Source organism: Anolis sagrei, chromosome 1, assembly GCF_037176765.1.
Source record: "Anolis sagrei isolate rAnoSag1 chromosome 1, rAnoSag1.mat, whole genome shotgun sequence".
NCBI classification, from domain to species: Eukaryota; Metazoa; Chordata; class Lepidosauria; order Squamata; family Dactyloidae; genus Anolis; species Anolis sagrei.
In genome coordinates, this window is record NC_090021.1 from 229,406,726 (window position 1) to 229,427,420 (window position 20,695).

The 20,695-nt window shown below is 40.4% G+C and overlaps 1 protein-coding gene and 1 long non-coding RNA gene across 3 annotated transcripts in view; one reads left to right on the top strand and one right to left on the bottom strand.

Moving 5' to 3' along the window:
• Window positions 1-13,487, bottom strand: part of LOC132761921 (uncharacterized) — a 33,195-nt gene extending 19,708 nt beyond the window's left edge. Inside the window, exons 1-2 of the long non-coding RNA XR_009630020.2 lie at window positions 13,301-13,487; window positions 4,314-4,436 (exon numbers count right to left, since the gene is read on the bottom strand). This is a non-coding gene — a long non-coding RNA (uncharacterized lncRNA). The remainder of the gene's footprint in view (window positions 1-4,313; window positions 4,437-13,300) is intronic.
• Window positions 1-20,695, top strand: part of NHEJ1 (non-homologous end joining factor 1) — a 113,090-nt gene that overhangs the window by 51,067 nt on the left and 41,328 nt on the right. The window lies entirely within an intron of this gene.

A 20,695-nucleotide genomic window follows, 5' to 3' on the forward strand; every position in this document is an offset into this window, starting at 1 on the left:
TTGGACAGGCCCCAGACCATGAGCTGTGAGAGAGCGGAAAGCCTGTGCAACCTCAGGCAGCCTTTTCTCCCTACTTTCCGCTCTCTCTGCCTTGTCAATTGTCCTTCCGCCAAATTGTATCAGGCGCTGTTCTCCTGGTTCTGATATTTTTACTGATCCTCTTGAGGCACAGAGAACAAAACATCAGAATAAGGTTTCCTTTCAAATTTCATTTAAACTCCAGATGCTGGAGTCCTTATGTGATGTCTCCCTACCGGAAGCATTTTCAGATGATGTACCTTGAGTAACAGTTGGGCTCACTGAAATGGCCAAAGCTTGAAAAAGTTACTCTTTTGAACCAGACATCCCTCAGTCTGAATCTGAATTTTAGGAAGTAAAGTATGAAAATGTAACTTCTGCAAGCTGTGGAAATGGCAACTATAGATTGGGAGGCAAAGGTTGCAAAGGCAAAAGGTTTGTGATGGTGTCCCCCTTCAGTGCCAATGGGATGCCATCAAACTGGAAATTTGCTCCCAAGTGGTCTGCAATCAAGGTACGCACATCCTAATGCAGTAGGCACAGGCTTTGTGTCGTGAAATGAGTAAATTTTCTTCAAATTCAAATGCTGTCTTCTCCTTTGTAACAAGTGATTCTCAAACTCTTGTCTTCCAGGTGTTTTGGACTTCAACTTCCAGAAGTCTCAGTTACCTTTAGCCAATGATCAGGGATTCTGGGAGCTGAAGTCTAAAACACCTGGAAAACTAGAGTTTGGGAAACACTGCTTGTAACTCTAGCTGTGCTTTCCTATTTGATAGAAGAACCTAACTCCTCAGACCAGGAACACTTGTGTAGAAAGATGAGGAACCTGAGGTCTTTTCCTCTATGTTCATTCTGGTTACAATTTAGGACCTTTTTAAATCTACGGGTAGATGAATTCCCATTTTTACACATTCTTCCATTCACATAGCCTCCTTTAGTCATGGCCTCCTTTAGTCAAGATGCTTAGCACACCCTTCATCCAAGATACTTAGACTAGTGTACAGGTTTGCCTCTGTTCTCAAAACAGCTCTTTGAGGTCTGCTTGATCAATGCAATAAACACAAACACCTTCACCTGTATTGGGTTGTTGTAAGTTTTTCAGGCTGTATGGCCATGTTCCAGAAGCATTCCCTCCTGACATTTTGCCTGTTCCTTTCACTGCAGACTACTCTGGTTGAAGTAGTCTGCAGTGCCTTTCATGCTTCAGGTTCAGGAACATGAAAGGCACTACATACTACTTCAACCAGAGAAGTCGGCCATAGCAGAGCACCTAATGAACCAACCTGGACACAGCATATTATTTGAGAACACAGAAATGCTGGACCACTCTAACAACCACCATGTCAGGCTACACAGAGAAGACATTGAAATCCACAAACATGTGGGGAATTTCAACAGAAAGGAGGAAACCATGAAAATGAACAAAATCTGGCTACCGGTAAATAAAGAACAACACTAAAAAGGGGGGAACTCTAGACAAGAAACAATCCGGGACAGCTAATCACCTCTAGTAAACTGCTAGGCCATTAAATGCTAATCAAAGTGGCCAACTGAAACATTCACACCTACCTCCAACAGATGAGTACTTTCTACCACCCTGGACATTCCAGAGATAGAATCATAGAATCAAAGAGTTGGAAGAGACCTCATGGGCCATCCAGTCCAACCCCCTGCCAAGAAGCAGGAATATTGCATTCAAATCACCCCTGACAGATGGCCATCCAGCCTCTGTTTAAAAGCTTCCAAAGAAGGAGCTTCCACCACACTCCGGGGCAGAGAGTTCCACTGCTGAACGGCTCTCACAGTCAGGAAGTTCTTCCTCATGTTCAGATGGAATCTCCTTTCTTGTAGTTTGAAGCCATTGTTCCGCATCCTAGTCTCCAGGGAAGCAGAAAACAAGCTTGCTCCCTCCTCCCTGTGGCTTCCTCTCACATATTTATACATGGCTATCATATCTCCTCTCAGCCTTCTCTTCTTCAGGCTAAACATGCCCAGCTCCTTAAGCCGCTCCTCATAGGGCTTGTTCTCCAGACCTTTTATCATTTTAGTCGCTCTCCTCTGGACACATTCCAGCTTGTCAATATCTCTCTTGAATTGTGGTGCCCAGAATTGGACACAATATTCCAGATGTGGTCTAACCAAAACAGAATAGAGGGGTAGCATTACTTCCCAAGATCTAGACACTATGCTCCTATTGATACAGGCCAAAATCCCATTGGCTTTTTTTGCCGCCACATCACATTGTTGGCTCATGTTTAACTTGTTGTCCACGAGGACTCCAAGATCTTTTTCACACGTACTGCTCTCGAGCCAGGCATCCCCCATTCTGTATCTTTGCATTTCGTTTTTCCTGCCAAAGTAGAGTATCTTGCATTTGTCACTGTTGAACTTCATTTTGTTAGTTTTGGCCCATCTCTCTAATCTGTCAAGATCGTTTTGAATCCTGCTCCTGTCCTCTGGAGTATTGGCTATCCCTCCCAATTTGGTGTCGTCTGCATATATAAGCCCAATTTTTCTAGTTTCCAACAGACCTCACCACCTCTGAGGATGCCTGCCATAGATGCAGGCGAAACATCAGGAGGGAATGCTTCTGGAACATGGCCATTCAGCCCGAAAAACTTATAACAACCCAGTGATTCCGGCCATGAAAGCCTTCAACAATTTACTTATATTGTTTTCATGGCCTGTTTTCTGCTTTGGTTAATTTGTCGTTAATGTTGCCGCCTTTCTTGCAAAGTGGTCTTGGGCTTGGATACGCACTCTCAGGCCTTTGGGGAACCCATCCTTTCATGCTGAAGCCAGGCAAATTCAAAAAGCCAGAGATGGTGCATTTCTATTGTAGAGGTGAGCATGCATCTCAAACAGTTGCTGGTAATTATAGAAGTCGCTTTCCCGCACGCCCATTACTCAAAGGATTCTTGTGTGTTTCAGAGAATTTTGCTTCAGTCTGAATAAGACTCTATTCAGGATTTCCGAAGCCTGGGATAGCAAAGCATCTCCTCGCTCCATGCAGAGGCCTCACCCCCTAGCCTACTGGTTGTTCTATGATATGAGGTCTGGGACATATATATAATGAGACAAAGCTTTCTTAGTTATATGTATGCACACAGACTTCTATACCGGCGCTTTACGTTCTGTCATATGTGTGTATGCATGTATATGTGCACACTTTTTTTGCAGACTGTTGCTGACAGAGGTCAAAATCCTCCCAATTAGTGGAGCAACAGGGGGTGGAGGTGGTCCTTTTCCTCCCAAGAGCTTTGCTCAAAAGGGCGGGAATAGGATGGAGAGAGAGAAGAAAAACATTAGGCAGATCCAGAATTTTGAGTTGAAGAAATTTGGAGTCCCACATGAGGTAATTTCCCCCAAAGTCCTCTTTCAACCACAGAAGACCTCTGCTGAACCTGCAACCCACCTCAGCTTAATTGTGGATTACTAGCCTTTGTGTTTGAAATGTAGAATTATTCCTAATTGTTACTCATTTGAAAATTATTCCTGTGAAACCAATAGAATAAGATAGGAAAATCTCCAGTTGATGTTGGACTGTAATACCCATCAGCTCTAGCCATGTAGCCATTGATAGGGGTTGGTGAGAGTTGTAAATCAATCACATCTGGAAGGGTACAAGTTGTTTTGAATTAAATTTTCCTGCTTCTGCCAGGGGGTTGGACTGGATGGCCCACAAGGTCTCTTCCAACTCAATGATTCTATGATTCTATGACTACCTTTAAACTTGCATAAACAGGCTTAGAGTTAGGATACCAAAAGAAAATGAATACATCCAGATCTCTTTTCATGTGTGTTTTATATAGAGCATCATAAGCAGCAAGCCAATCTTTTTCAAATGTGTGCACAGGGATAGGAGTGGTGTTAGGTCTAAAATATGTTAATACTGTATGTAGAAATACCTATGTAAATCTGTACTCTTTTTGAATCTGTAAAAAGCCATGTCCTTCTGAACTGTACACACTCACCCATTCTGCAGAGGTGTACTGATTTTACACTGCTTTGGCATGTATACTTTTTGGCCTGTGACGACTATACTCTTATCTGGCTAGTATATTTTGACACTAATTCACCTAACTTTATTTATATTAGGCTTTGGGAAATGGACATGATGCATTTCTCCACTTGTAGACATTTATGGACCTCTATACCTGTGTTAGTATGATCTTTTGGAGAGGGAAAAGCTACATATGTCTACTAGTCTGAATAATAGAGACATCCACATATAATACATTTCACTTAATCTATAGGTTTACTCATAATAGGAACACACACGTTTCCCCACTTACTGGCACATAACAGGATTTCCTCTGCAGATGATTATAGATGTTTGTAGGCCTGCTGAGATGCTATGCCTGACATCAGGTGCAGAGTCAGAAACACAGCTCTGCTGCCCATTACTCAGCTCATACCTGCATTCGGAAAATAAGACATAAAGAGAACTAATGTTAGAGCAGAGGTGACAAACCTTTTCTCTCAAGATGTTTTTGGCTACAATTCTTATCATCCTTTACTCCTGACCACTGTTTAGGCAAGGCTTTTGGAAGCTGAGATCTAAAACATCTGGGGAACCAAAAATCCCCCATCCCCATGTTGGAAGAAGACCAAAGATCATATATTCTACAGAGTTTTTGACAATTATTTTACCACTCACCAATCATGATACTGTTAAACCCATATGCTTCTATAGTAGCTGAACATGGAGACACATTAATCAAGAATGCAAGGACTGTAGCATTACAACCCCTTCCAAACTCAATGCACAACTATGTTATCTGGAGAACCTATAGTGCATCTTGTGTGAAAGTTTTGCATAATACAATGACTCATGTAGAAAAAACCAATGGGTTAAATGTTTCCTTGTGAACAGTTTGAGTTCTACTGTATTCTGTCAGTGATGGTCCAACAGCTGGATAAGACTGCGTGCACACCACAGTTGCACTGTAATTATCTGAGTGATTAGAACAAGCATTTTGTAAGAAATTGGGATGGAGGCCCTATGGATAAGGTAGAATAGAAACATAAAGATGAAGCAGCATGGTTCTTTGGCTGCATTTAGTCTATTTATGTTCCCAGGAGGTATCAATGGAGAAATAGAAGATCTAATCCAAATCTCAGCTCTAGATATGTTGAGATTACATCTGCAGAGCAAAACTTTGTGTTAGGAGCCATGCTGGCAGAAATAAATCCAAGCAACATTTAAATCACACAGACACAGGAATCAGTTTTTGAAGAATCATGATGATAGACTTTTTTGCCATAGGTATTTGAATGTTTTGTACCCTTCAGGGTCCTTCCAGGGATGGCTAGAGGAAGTTCAAGTCTTCTGCTTTGGGACATCTGGTGAGCCATTGCTTACATGAAGAAAGGCTGCTCTCAGAGTTTGAAGATGGGATTGTAATATGACTTGAATGGGACAAATGCGACATTTAACTGAGTACACAAAAAGTAAATCTGTTATTTCTAAATGACTTCATAGCAGGCCCTGCAGTCTTGCTGCGGTTGGGGTGCTGGACCCCCATGAAAGTGAGGAAAAGGTGACTAAAAAGCTGTATACTTATTTCACAGTGGTGGAAGTTGACCATGCAATCATCCTGGAGGACCTAGATATTCCTCAAAGAACATATTACTGTATATACTTCTGTGTAGGTCTAAAAAATTTAGTCAAAATATCAATTTTAAAAATTAGGTCAACTTATCAAAGGGTCAATATCAAAACTATACCTTCACTCCTATCAGTCACCTTCTCTGAGTAGAGTGATGAAAGGTGAGAGCTTAGGGTAGCAATGGTGAACCTTTTAGACGAAGTGCCCAAACTAGGGGTGAGTGGGTGGGAGGCAAGCAAGAGTAGTGAGCCCTGAGGGGTGGGGGGCGGGGGGGGGCAGGCGAGCAGGCAAACAAATGAGGGAATGGGGGGGGGGGTGAGCGAGTGAGCAGCAGGTGAGCAAGGCGGACGGGCAAATGGACAAAAAAGTTAACATGAAAGGTGAGAGCCTAGAACCTCCCAGGAGAGCTTAAAAGAAACACTGACTCCGTCTACCCTCTCTGCTGTGGCACCACTTCTGGTCCTTTTGGATTCCCCTGAGGCAGCACTGGCATTTTCCTCTCTTTATAGAATGACCCTTGGCTTACTCACAAGTTATTTCATAGCCATAATTTTGACCCCAAAACCTGACCTCAACTTATACATGAGGTTAACTTGTACATGAGTATATGCTATTCGAACCTGAAAATGATCAAAGTTAAGTTTGATCAAAGTTAAACCTGCAAACCTTAAGGAATGACTGGTTGATGAATTAGTTGATTGGTTGGTTGGTTAAAATATTTTTATATTTTATCCTACACTTTTTCCAAGGAGGCTATTCCCTCCTTGGAATAGTTTGGGCTATTCCCTTCATTTTTTCTGTTCCTGGAACAATCCTGTGAAGCAAGTCAGTAACTGTATATGAAACTGGTGCAGGCTTGCCAATGTTTCTTGGTCAAATGGAGATTTGAACTTGGAACTTTCTAGCCCAAGTTTCACACACTAATGTGGTAAAATACAGTCTCTCTTCCACTTGTGTTCCCTTACTTTCCACGACCCTTTGTCATAATTGGACTGGAATTTTGATTTTTACATGTAGCTCAGATTCTTATATTCCTGATAAGAGGCCTAGTTGAGTACTTTACAGGCCATGTTATTTTCTGTCATAATGGAGTGTTTGCCTGAATGGCTTTCCCTCATAAATTTTATATTGGCCAAAATAGATTGTATCCCTACCTACTCTATTTTATTGAAAAAGGAACTGAGGTTTTCTGGTTTGCTTTCTTATGCATTGAAAGAACACAAGAAGAAACCCAAAACAAGTGTTGGACAAATACTGAATCCCACTAAATTGCTCCATTTAAAAAAATCCCAAATTGTGTTAAATGTTTTGAAAAAAGTAAATAGTAGATTTATTGCCTACTCACATACCTAGTTCCCACTTCTGGCAGACAGCGAACTGTGAGCTTTACTGTAGTCCAATTTTTTGTGGTGTTGTTTGGGGCGCTCTACCTTTTTTTACAGAAATACTGAGTTCCGCCCATTGTATATGTTTATGGGAGATTAACTTTAAGCTAATGAAAAGTATTATCTAATGTTATATATAAATATATGCAAGGTGTGTTTTTGTGTTTGTAACACGAATGCTAGCAGCCCATTTTACAGCAACTCAATTTATGTGTCCTGCAACAAGGTGAATTGGTAGTTGCTTATAGCTTTCAGTTGTTACCTTGTAGAGATGGTTTGAGGCCAAATAGCAACACTCGGGGCTTCAGAAAGACAGACTTACTCTAGATGGGTTTGGAAATATCACCAGCCAAATAGGCTGGAGAGGCAGACTTCACTTCCAGGGAAATGTGAACAATAATTGGGAGGCTTCACTAGACAACCAGAAAGCCACAATTGCAAAATATGGCTGCTTTGGTTAAAATCCCATCCTGGTTCAGAGGGGAAGTGGGTAACTGCAATTAGAAATAAAAAAGCCATTTATAAAGCAAATATCTAAGAAGAGAACTGTCATGGTATTAAGGAAAGTTATAGATCTTTAGCCCCCAGTTTTGGCAGGCTCTGCTGAATCAATATGTCAAGCCCCAACTTCTTCCCCATTCTGCTCTTCCTCCTAAAAACAGCAGATGTTCGCCTCCTGTCCCAACTGAAGTACACTTTTAAAAATCTCCCCATCCCCACCCATCCACTCATCCTGTCTTCTTGGCTTTGCAGACCTCCTTTAGAACCCAGTACCTCTTGTCCTATGCCCTTTCTGGGCTTCCAGACATGCTACTTCTGCCACCCTGACCTCCATATCACTATGAGATATTATTTTGCTCTCTAGGCAGATTTCAGTCAGTCATCTGTCGTAATAGCCACAGAGAGATATAATTTTAGGTCATTTCACAGCTTTGGCACTTATTTTCATATCGGTGATCATTAGTTTTTGAGTTATTAAATGCCTTTGCGGTGAAGACATAGCAATTTTAGTCTGTTTTAGCATAAAACAGAAAGGGTGGGGGGATGAATCTAGTGTACCATCCAAGCAGCCACTTTCAAGAGAAAAGTGCCTCTCATCTTAAGACACATTTATTATAGTATGACATTTTATGAAGTCCTTTCCTTCAGATGCATTGACAAAGTACAGTCTTCCGACCAATATCTATGGCTTTAAGACTGTTCATCAGTGTAGCTGAAGAAGTGAAATCCATGAAACCTTGAAAATAAATCACTCTTAAATGCACCTCTGGATCTATCCCTTCTCTGTGATGAAGTTTTCTCTCTGTTTGTTTGATACTTCTAAAAGTCAACTTATGGTGGTGTCATATAATGGGCAATTTTCATAGGGTTAGGAGATCAGATCTATGCTTAACTGTATTTTTTAAGTGTTTACAATGTTAAAATAGACTAGGAAAGCCTCGTGTTCAAATTTTCATTTTACCATAAAGATTTCTGGGCCACCTTGAGTCATATCCAGTGCAATCTGCCTTGCAGGGTTCATATGAAGAAAAAATTGAGGTAGAGGAATGTATGCCATATTGAGATTCTTGGAAGAAAGGCAGGACACAAAAGAAAGAAAGAAATAGCCTAATGTCCCACAAGCACTGAAATAAATTGAAAGGAAACTGGCAGACTGGTTCTATGTCTCAACAGTCTCCAGAAACTATCTTGGGGATTGTGCATTCAAGGTGTAGGACTCATGATGGCAAAGTACAAACTTCCCACCTTTTCTTGTTAAGGGTATGTCTCCATCTCTGCTCTCAACAAGTGAATTGCAACTTGTGAGATGGGGAGTTTTTGATTATCATATATGCTCAGTTTACATACGTCATTCAAACCAGAGTGTCCTTTTCTTCTAAAGTTCTCCAGTTAGTCTGAGCTATTTCAGTTTCAGAAGAAAATAATTTTATTTCCTTTCTCTCTCTCTTAATAGTTGTATAATAGTATAAAGCTGAACTCTGAAACTTCATAGCAATTTACAGATTGAGTTTCACCTATAGACATATAGTCAAGATTACTGATAAAATGGACCAGAGTTTCTCAAACTGCTCCATCAGATGTTTTGGACTTCAGCTCCCACAATTCCAAACAGTTGGTAAGCTGGCTGGCATTTCTGGGAGCTGAAGTCCAAAACATCTGGAAGAGCACAGTTTGAGAAACACTGAACTGGACTAACGCTTCATAATGTGGTCAGAACCAGAGCTTGACAGTATATTTGACGAGAGGCACTCTCCTCTTGAAAGTGGCTGCGTGGATGAATTTTTCTGAAGTGAAGGCATTTTACCATCTCTGGGAAATTTCCTTTCTGATCTACTTCACATATATGATATGAGCAGGATTCTAGTATATAACACTGAAGAATCTACTGCAGTAAAGATGACACAACATCATAGTGTCTTCCAGTATACTTGGCTTTTCTCTTGCTGATTCATCCCTTCTTCTGCTTATCCCCAAATGAAGGATCTGCCTCATTTATCTGAAGTTGTAGACCTTGTATCTCCTATAAAAGATATATCCTAGCTCCTCCTCCTCCATCATAACCTTTCTTTCTCTCCCTGGCTGATATTGGTGGCACTTCAGCCTTGGCTCATCTAACAGCAAGAAGCTCACAAGGTAGATGTGGTCATCCCCATTTATAAAACTAGTAAATACATTGCAACCAGTTTGTGTTCCCTCCAAAGGTCAATATTTGTACAGAGTTTAATTTTAACTTAACAAGCAGCTACTTGCTGAGCAGCTCTCTTGTTTTCGTTTCTTACACACTCTGGTGTGTACCCAGCTTTTTAAGGAAAATTTCAGTGGTGTGACCATAGGTGTACAATAGGCCAGGGATGATGCATGTCATTTTTATGCGTTATCATCAATGTAATAAAATCATTTGTAAATTTTTCACAGACCTCATTTTAATATAGTTTTTTTTACAAGTATGTATTTCATCCACTTCCAATTAGCCATTACCATGATCCCTTAAAATGTTTATTTTGGAAAGTGACAAGTCCATCAAATAAAAGTAAATAAAACACACGCTTCTCTATTTGCATGGTTATCATTCATGCACTATTCACATACTTGGCTCAATAACTGGTCAGTACACTGTTGCTTCTTTACTTTCCTTAACTTTCCTCACTAATAGCTCACAGTTCTCCTTTTGTCCTCTGGCCTTTTGTGCTGATAAACCCCTTACCAGCCCAATGTTCCTGAACAGACTATAGTAACACTGGTGCTCCCACAACCTTTCCAGACATTCATAGAACTAATTGACATCTGAAGTGTGTATTCAGGTAGATTTTCTTGGCCTGTTCAATGTAAACATTAGTGTGGCTTCTTCACAAATGTATCTGTTATTTAAGAAACTGTCTTGAGTTGTTTGATTAGCAGCCTGGGTGGCTTGCTTATAAGTAAATGCACTTTTGGAGAAACAGCTGAGGCACTTGAGAAGTCTCATTTCATCGTGAATGTTTCCTCTTTGTTTATAGTCCTCTTTAGCTGTCCTTTTCTCATTTTCTCATTTTAAATTTGGATAACAGGCACACTTTGGTGTTAAAACACTGTGATTGTAGCAAAGCTGAGCATATTCCCTGGCCCCATCTGTGGTGCTATATAGATGGTTTGAAACTGCATTATATGGACAGTGTAGACTCATATAATACAGTTTTACTGCATTGAACTGCATTGTATGAATGTACACAGACCATATAATGCACTTTCAAACTGCATTATATGGCAGTGTAGATGAGGCAACTTTGGTACAGAAGTCAGCTGTGATATCTATCTACTTGCAAGTTGTGGTAGTATATATTTATAGATTTCCCAGAAAATGGGGAGCAATATTTCTGAATGCGAACTTATTTTTCTTTAAGTAATTTGAAATTTTTTGGACACTTCCTGTGAGTTAGTCTTAAAGGAACCAATTTATAAAAGTATATATACTGGTCAAATTTTGTTGGTAGGCTTCATTGCTTCCTGGTATAGAAGACCGACACCATAAGCTCTGCATAAGGACTTGTTGCACTTGCCATCCATTACAAGATGTCAGTCTTGGAATTGGTGTTTCTTACTTGGTCTGCTCTTACATACTTAAGGCAAGAAGAACAGTTGTGACTAGTAAGAGAGAAATCCTCTTTTCCTATGCCTTGACCATCTTAATCAACTTATTTTGTGGGTACAGTATAAACTCTGTGTTCATAGGGAATATTTTCTAAGACTCCCCGATATAATCTGTAGGGGAATATTATTTGGAGCTTGGGTAAGTGAAACCTATAGACATATAGAATCCTAGGATAGGGGGATTGTATTGTACTTCTTTAGCAGGACAGCTCCATTTCCTCCCCTCTTCCCTTCATGAAAACTGGTTTTATCAGCTCAGTAAAATGCTCATCCAGCTTATTGTGGCAATGAAAGAGGAGGAAAGTTCTTTTGGATCTTATTCCCCATACTCTTTTTAGTGTTTCCCTCTCTGCATTTATTCTCTGTAGAGGCCAGCAATGTAAGGCATTGGCAAGAAGGTTGCTCTTGGCACTAGTTAAGCCATGGAAGCCAGGGCGGGATCTGCATACCACAGTGATAACAGCAAAGAGTTTTGTGGCACTTTAAAGGCTAACAGATTTATTGTGGCTGAAATACTTGTGATCTAGAGCCCACTTCATAAGAGCGTTCTCTTCAATTCATAGAATGGACAACCACTGAGAGAAAATGCATCTATATATAGTAGGTCCAAAAAGCCATGAGCGCAACAAATCCAGTCAGGCTGTGACATTTCCATATAAAGTGCATAAAGTTGAAGTTAAAATACTGTTCTCTGCTGTCATCAATCAATCTCTACTATATAGTTTTTAAAACACACGATTCCTGCTTTAAAAAAAAACACACCAGCAGATACTGCCTTTGTGACCATATTAATTCGGGCATCACACTTTTGAGTCCTAGTCTGAATACAGGGTGCAACTATGGTGTAGTATTTTGAGTGTTGAACAATGCAGAATTAATGCAGTATGAAACTACTTTATGCCATGACTCAATACTTTAGAATCATGGAATTTTTAGTTTGGTGAGGGACCAGCGCTCTGTCAGAGAAGGCTAAAGACCCTATAAAACTGCAACACATAGGATTCCCTACCAATGAGGAACACTTCCCAAGTGTTGTCAAATTGTGTTAATTCTACAGTGTAGATGCACCCTAAGATTCTGGAGACAAAAGTTTGAATCTCTACTCAACTATGGAAACCTACTTATTATTTTGAATAATTGTCACCTCTCTCTCTCTGCTCGTATTACTGATTGGAAGTTTTAATCATTGACAGCTGGATTTTCATAATTTAGGCATATCTCAGTTTAAAAAGCCTCGGATAAAGAAGCTCCTTTTTGCAAAGATTTTTATTCTTCTCACTCCCACCCCCTGTTCCTTTTTTGCATTGGCTGTCTAGTTTTTTTAGCAGGTTAAGTATTGGAAGCATGGTGAAGGGGGTCTGGAGTAACATAGGTTTTCAGTGCCATATTATAGCAGCATGTCTGCAGTAAACAATGCAGTAAGCTTAAGGTGGAAAGAAGTGGTATTTAATTCTCACCAGTCCTACTGTAGTTGTGTGTGCCTATCCAAAAGAGGAAAGATAAACAACAGCTGCTCCCTCCAGAATCCCTTACTGAGCATGCATGAAATGCAAAAGGGAGAGAACAGATAAAGCATACTTTACTAGCTCCACATAGGATTTTTTAAAAAAACAAACAAACAAACAACATAGATCTGTAAGTTTGGCCAAAGTGGAAACTGTAAGAAAGGTAGATTCATTTTGAAAGAAATTTTCACATGGTCTTTAGAAAGTTGAAAATGTTTTTGCTTACTTGTGTAAAGTTTACTTGAAATTGTTGTTTCATTTCACATGTACAAAATTTTAGTTTTGAAGAAAACCTTTGCTGAAACTTATCAAACTGATCTTCTTTTTGTGGTGAAGGAACCTATCCTAGTTCTTTCTGTGTTATTTCTGCCTCTGGTTCCAAAGATTCTGTTAGAGAAGCAGTGCCCAGAAACTTCGTTAGCTGAGGTATACTTGTATCTACACACGGATTTTCTCCCATTTATCCTGTCCTCCTTAAGCTGTGCTCAAAAACGGCATTTTCTTGCATCATTAGACCATATCAAATACATGTATAAGACTGAATCTGACACTTCCCATATATTTCTATAATGCAGTTGCCTTAATTCTTTTAACACAAAAAGTGGCAAGGAAAGGAAAGTAATGAGACAGATAGAAGAAAAAATATACTGACTCTAACTGTGGGAAAAGCTGCATCTTCTACTTGAGGCTAATAGTTGTATTTCTCCCCCTCCTCCGGTGCTCTGTGGTTGACCTGTGGGTGCTGTGGTTTGTGGGTTTGTGTTCAACTCTAGTATTCTTTGTTGCTTGTTTCTCTCTCCTTTGCCAAGTGACGGGTTGCCAGCCTCAGAGTAGCTGCTTTGGTCAATGACAGAATGCAGGGGGTGGGTAGCTTGGGTGAGTAAACAGAGGCTTCTTGATGGCCAGTGAACTCATCTCGTGACAGCCAGCCTGCGGCTGCTCCAGGGAAAAGCAGTGGTTAGCCATTCCCAGAGGAGCGGCTCTGTTTTCCTGCTGTTGATGATCTGCTCTCGGTGCCCGTCTAACGTATAAACTTTAATGGCCAGTTTAACTGGTTCCTGCCGTGAGCACTTCGGTGCCAGATTTAGTGCTTTAATTTGGAAACTTTCTCCCTTTGTGGTCATGAGGAGGAAAAGGTCTTGGGCCACTCGGGGCCAGTCATGAGGATTTGTGGGTGCTGAGGAGACAGTACTTCCGGCTGCTGATGACATTGGACAGGGTGACTAGACTGGAGCAAGGATCTGGCCAGGAAATTCTTGGTCATTGTCATCCTTCTCTACACAGCTTTCCTTGCAAAGGAAGACAACCTACGTTATTGAAGAAAATGGAGACTACATCACAACAGTGGAACCTTGTGCTGTCACACCTGGATTGCCCTAGAGCTTATTGTTTTGGCTGTAACTTTTTAAAGTATGTGTATGCTGCATGTGTGTGTGCATGAGAGAGGGAGAGAGATAAAACTTTTGTATCATTATCATCCATTTTCCTGGGTCACCTTTTCTTCTATAGCACAAGCTCCATCCCTTTGCCCGACAACCGAGAGGGAGTGCTGGGTGTCTCCCATGCTTATCTAGGTTATATGAGAACTGTAATTGAGAAGGAGCTTACTTCACTCAAGCCATACATAAAAGCAGGTTGTTCCACAAACAAAAAGATCTGTATGCCTTCATGAGATTCAACTCAGGTGATTCAACTGTACATGTAGTACGGGGAGATGGTACAAGTGGATGCTATGCCAAGTCCAAGGGCTTTTACATGGTTAGAAATAATGTCAGTGAAACAGACCCAGATCTTACCAGGAACTTCAAATGCCTGTAGAGGCAAACATTCAAATTCTGCCAAGTAGCCTTTTCAATAAAACACAACAGTGGCAACTAATTAGAATTGAATTTACACACTGACACATACTCTGAAGGAGCTGGGAGTGGTGACGGGCTGACAGGGAGCTCTTGTGTGGGCTGGTCCATGAGGTCACAAAGTGTCGGAAGCGACTAAACGAATAAACAACAACAACAACATACATATCATTCTGTAGTTATCATTTGCAAGATGTGTCTTACTGATATACTTTTCAACTATCCCCTTAGGGCTTCTGCAGTTTGTGGGCACAAAACCCTTTTTCCTGTCCTTTTTAAAATCTCTTTCCACAAAGAAGAAATGTGCCAGTGCTTTGTGTTCCAAAGGCCTACTCCTTCAATTAGTATTTAGCTTCTTGTTCACAAGTAGGCTTTCTCAAAATGTGTTTGTTTCTCCATAATATCTTGTATTGTGCATGTATGCATGTGTGCCATATAGGTGGAATGTTAATTTGGAGTCCCTTACATCATGCCATCTTTTTGAGTCTGGCCTTGTCTACTGGTGAGCTCAATTCTCAGAAGAAGCAAGTATGTTCTTAGTTGGTGGGTTAACTCCATTTGTAGATATGAAGAATTATGATGTGCTATTGTCTTGTGTATTTGGGACAGGCTTGTGTATTTGGGACAGGTTTTAGGGGTCTGCATGTATAGAGAGCAAATGCTGTAGACCTTACAATTTCTTATCAAAGTAACACAAGAAGCCAGGGTAGAGGCACAGGTCTAAATTAGGGGTGGAGAAACTGGCCCTTCATATATTATTGGGCTCCAGTTTTCACGATTGCCCACCACTGCTCAGACAGAAAGGAACTTGTGGGATCTGCAACAACATCTGGAGGGTTTCAGATGCTCAGACATACTGTAAACTGACAATTTCAGTTGAAGGAGGTTAGAAATATGGAGTAAGAAGGCAGCAAACAGGAAAGCAGGTGGGCGGATAAGCAGACTAACAGACAGGGATGGCAGCATTCACAGAATACCTACAATGAAGGGGCCTGCAGGGAAGACTGAATCTGGCTGTTGCCCTAAGACTCAGCTGTTATCCAGGAGCATATTTAGGAAGACTAAACCTGATGGTCATAGTAAGGGTAAAGGTAAAGGCAAAGGTAAAGGTAAAGGATTCCCCTTGACATTAAGTCTAGTCGAGTCTGACTCTGGAGGGTGGTGCTCAACTCCACGTTTAAGCTGAAGAGCAGGCATTGTCCATAGATGCCTCCTATGTTATGTGGCTGGCATGACTGTATGGAGTGCCATTACCTTCCCATTGGAGTGGTACCTATTGATCTACTCACATTTACATGTTTTCGAACTGCTAGGTTGGCAGAAGCTGGGGCTAACAAAGGGAGCTCATCCCGCTCCCCAGATCTGAACCGGTGACCTTTTTGTCAACAAGTTCAACAGCTCAGTGGTTTAACTCGCTGCTTCACTGGGAGCAGCAGAAGCATACTATTGTGTAAATCAGCTGGCTTCTAGTTCTGAAACTGATGGATTATTAATTTAGTTTAAAAAATAATCACTTGTACACACAGGAAGGCAATTGACACCTCTATATTCTCTTTTCCTAAATGCCCAAAAGGCACCAGATCATGCCTGACCTTGAAAACAAAGCAAGGTCAACTCTTGGATAGGAGACTTGGATAGGAGACTGCAAATGCATGCCAGGCTATATTGAAGAAGAAAGAACTGACAAAATCATGTCTTTCTTTTCTAAAAGAAAACCTATGAAATTCATGAGACTCCACAAGTGGACAGGCAACTTGCAAGCATATGCACACAGAGACTCTCTCTAAAAAGTCACTCCATAACTTTCCAGAACAAGCTGGGAATGGATGTCACTCCCTTTTTTATGCTCTAGGTCTATGCCACAACAGCTGACTATGGCGGGGTAAACTGCCAAGGGGTGGGGGAGATAGTTTGGCAGAAGACTGTGCCACAGTGATTGAAGGAAAACCCATGGTGGGCACCAAGGTCTCTATTTATAGAGCTCCCATCTTGAGAGGCAAAGGAGTGGCCACGCTTTCATACCATGCTCCTTTCAAGTGGTTGGCATGTTCCTTCCACATCAACCATTTGTACAGCTGCTTTCCTTGGAGGAAGGGGAAATGGGATAGGTGTGGCTGGGAGAGAAAATGGTTCTGTCCTGAGGCATTGGTAGAGATGGGGAGAATTAGATGCTGTCTTTCAGTTCTCAGTGAATCACTGCCATAGCCTGAACCTGTGTCCTGTTGTGGTAGACAGCCCCTACATACAAGCATTTTGGTAAACTTGTTTGAAAAAGAAAAGGCTGAATTCTCAATGAATGTGGCATGGTGCATCTACCTGTATAGTGATCACGATTGGGAAAGAATATTTGTCAATAAGCGCATTAGAAAATAGCATGACATGCCCTGATAAGATATTAACAGGAAAGCCCCTTCACTAGAAACGTTCAAAAAGAATCTTAAAACCTGGCTCTTCCGCTGCGTCTTTGGTGAGTAGGTATACAGCATGACACTATTGTTCCCTTCACGCTTCTGCCACTGGAGTACATGCCCTCCAAATGGGAAGTTTAGTTTCACAACCCTGTGTGTTTTTATGTGCTCCCTGTAAATAACCTGCTTCTATTTTTATCTCATTAGAGTCTTTTAATCATTTTATCCTGTACATATGTTTATTGGAATGTTATTTTGTTATTGTGTTTATACTTTTTTTTCTTTTTCTATGTAATTTTGATGATGTTGTTTGTTGTTTATGTTTTGGTGTTATTTTACTGTAACATGTTGTCCAGGCTTAGCCCCATGTAAGCTGCTCAGAGTCCCCATTGAGGAGATGGTGGCGGGGTATAAATAAAGATTATTATTATTATTATTATTATTATTATTATTAACAATGCAAATGTAGCACCTTAATCTATCCCAATCAACCAAGAGTTTGGGGGAATTACTTCAGGACTACAAATCCCAGAATTCCCTTGCCATTGTGCCTAGTGACCAGTAGCGTTTTCGCTGGGGAATTCTGGAAATTTAAACTCTCAAATATAAATTCTACAAGCTCTCACCTGAGACTCAGACCCAAATAGCACCGTACTGCAAGCAAGTGCCTTTATACTTATAACGACCTTACAGGTCCTTGGGGAGGAGGGGGCACAATGCTTATCAACTTGCCCCAGGATCAAGTGTTTGAGAGAATTAAACTGTAGAGTTTGTTAAGCATGAAAATATTTTTGAGCTGTATAATCAGACACATCCTATAGTGGAGCTAAAGTTAAGGAACTTTATTTAGAGCGCTGTTTTGTATAAAATGCTTGTGTACGAACACATGGAGCCTACAACATTTTTGTGTCTATTGTTGGCATGTAGGTATGTCCTTGAGCACAGAGTGGCTACATTTCTGGAAAGAAGATGTCTTTAGATCTTTTTTAAAGTCCTTAATGCAATTATAGCTTTGCCTTCAGGTTTGTTCTATTTTTTTTAAAATCAATATCAGTGGTAAGTAAGTATTGCATTCATAAACATTTAGGAGCAGGGATTCCATAGCAGGATGGCATAGCCTGGTGGCTGAAGAATTCCTCTCTGTTTTTTATAGGTAGTGGAGTTGAGTCCCTTTGGGGAGATAGGGTGGTTGGTATACAAATAAAGATGATGATGATGATATTAACCCTACTTTGTCAGAATTTATGTCATAACCTTGGAGTTGTGCTGAATAGGGATATGGGAAACTTATGATACATATATATGTTTCATTTACTAGATATTTGGGTTGTTGTAGGTTTTTTCGGGCTATATGGCCATGGTCTAGAGGCATTCTCTCCTGACGTTTCGCCTGCATCTATAGCAAGCATCCTCAGAGGTAGTGAGGTCTGTTGGAACTAGGAAAAAGGGTTTATATATCTGTGGAATGACCAGGGTGAGACAAAGGACTCTTGTCTGCTGGAGCTAGGTGTGAATGTTTCAACTGACCACCTTGATTAACATTCAACAATACTAGATGTTTATTTATTTTGCAGTTTTATCCAGACATTTCATGAGCTCATATATGCCATATAAAAGAATAATGTTCGCGGTCAACAATTTAAGTCACAAAAGGGACTTATATATAACTTAGATCGAAACTGAATATAAGGCAAACAACAACAACATCAACAACCCATATTAAGTAAACAACTGGTGGAAGGGTCACCAGTGTGTGGGAATCAATAATCTTTCAAGTAATCAAGTCCTTGATAGGATGACTTGCAATAGAAAGGAGGTTTCTGGAGATGACACACTTCTTATTAGTAGCATTGACCTTTGCTACATGCTAAGTTCTTCTTATTTCCTCAATCAGGTCTTAAACCTTTCTTTGCCTTTGTCTTGTACCTCCTTGCAAACTTGAACTTCACCCTTTAGCATAAAATAATTAGTAGCATCTTTGAGACTGATCAGGTAAGAGAAATTTATAGCATAAGGAAGTGTTAAGTGAACTACTGCCTACTTCATGAGATAAGTGAAGTGAACTGTAATCCATGAAAACTTATAATTTATCTAGGTTAGATAAGAACTGTATAATGCTATATATTTTAAAAAAAAAGTTCTCTCAAAGATGTAATTTGATTTCTTTATAGCTTTCTATGCTACAGCAGAGTAACACCATTATATCTTTGACTTTTTTTTCTTTAGGATGGCTTTCCCCAAGGTAGTATTCTCTCGACATGTTGAACTCTTAGCTCACATCTTTCCCGCCAGCCAGCCGGACTGCATTGCAAATTGGATAGTGAACGGCTAGGGCAGCCAATTGCCATGGTATCTGAGGATTTTAGGATTTTTTTAATTCTAATATCCAAATTCTGTATCATTTTTTCTTGGTAGTGTAGGGCGATCTTCTGCTTTATTCCCATCCTGATCTCATCAGATGCCAGTGTCACAGCCTTCTCTGTTGGACCTTGAGTTCTTAGCCCTGTCAGCTTTTCACTAGTTCTCTGGTTGCTAACTCTGTCCTTCATGAACTCTAGTGTAGCTCTTGAAAGGAGTTTTGTCCAGATAGATTGTATGGGCAGATTGTGTCCACATATTTAGTTAGTGCATGAAGCCAACCCTTAAGTTTGGATCCTGGCAGCAATCCCTTGATGGGTCTTGCCTTAGATGACTACTTCCAGTAGTCCTGGCTATAGATGACAGTCTTAATCTACTGTGTTGAGCAAATCAGAAGTGTTTGAGCAGCCAGATGCTGTCCTCAACCCTCTGTGAAGTGGAATGGAAACAAATTCTTTTGGGTTTGACTTCTAATGGCAGGTGTGGTTTATTTCACGGTGTGTCCTTTAGAGAATTACATACAGTCTTCATAAAACTAGAAGATCTGAAGGCATCTCATGGATCATTTAAGTGAATCACCATCCCTACAGCACTAAATATTGAAGTATGCCTCAAAAAGTAGAGACTTCTTTAGACCTTTCTTGGCAAACTTTCTAAGGAAAGCAATTCCATAGCTTTTCTTGGTAGTCTGTTCCATTGCTAATGTGCTCTTGTGGCTGAACATTTTTCCTTCACATTTATTTTAATGTATCCATCTACAAAAGTGCCCATAAGTGGATATTCTTGTTCTTCTTATTGAGAAGGGCATATGAAACTGGAAATGTATTCTCCAGTCTTTCCCCACCTCCACCCATATGGAAGAATAAGGTTAATGTGCCATGTTTTCTTCTTTGTAAGTACCTTTGTGCACGTTGCAAATACTTTTCAGTGTGTCAACATTCTTATTGATTTCTGGGTCCTGGAATCAAACTCCAACAGAAAGCAACGGCCCACTGTACTTGAAAAGCAGTATCTGTGATTAGAAGAGTGACACTTATTCCAGACACTTAAGAAGCAGGATTAGCATTGGAATAAATGTATTTCATTGTTGACTCATGCCTCGTACATAATCTCTTGTAATCCTTTCTGGCATTTATAACTTGTTGCCTGGACTAGTTTCCCCAACCTAGTATCCTCCAGTCATTTTGGACTTTAATCACTATCATTCCTCATCACTCGATACTAGCTGGGTTTGACAAGAGTTATAGTCTAAGATATTTGAAAAGTACCAGGTTTGGGAAGTCTATCTGAGATACTTAGACTGCTTTTGCTTTGGTTCTGAATTTCGAATCCTGATACTCAATGTCTTATTGAGCAAGGCCAAGGTGGTCTTTGCAGGTAGCAAAGGCAGACCAGGAGAGAAAACTTATTTTCCTCAATTTTAGT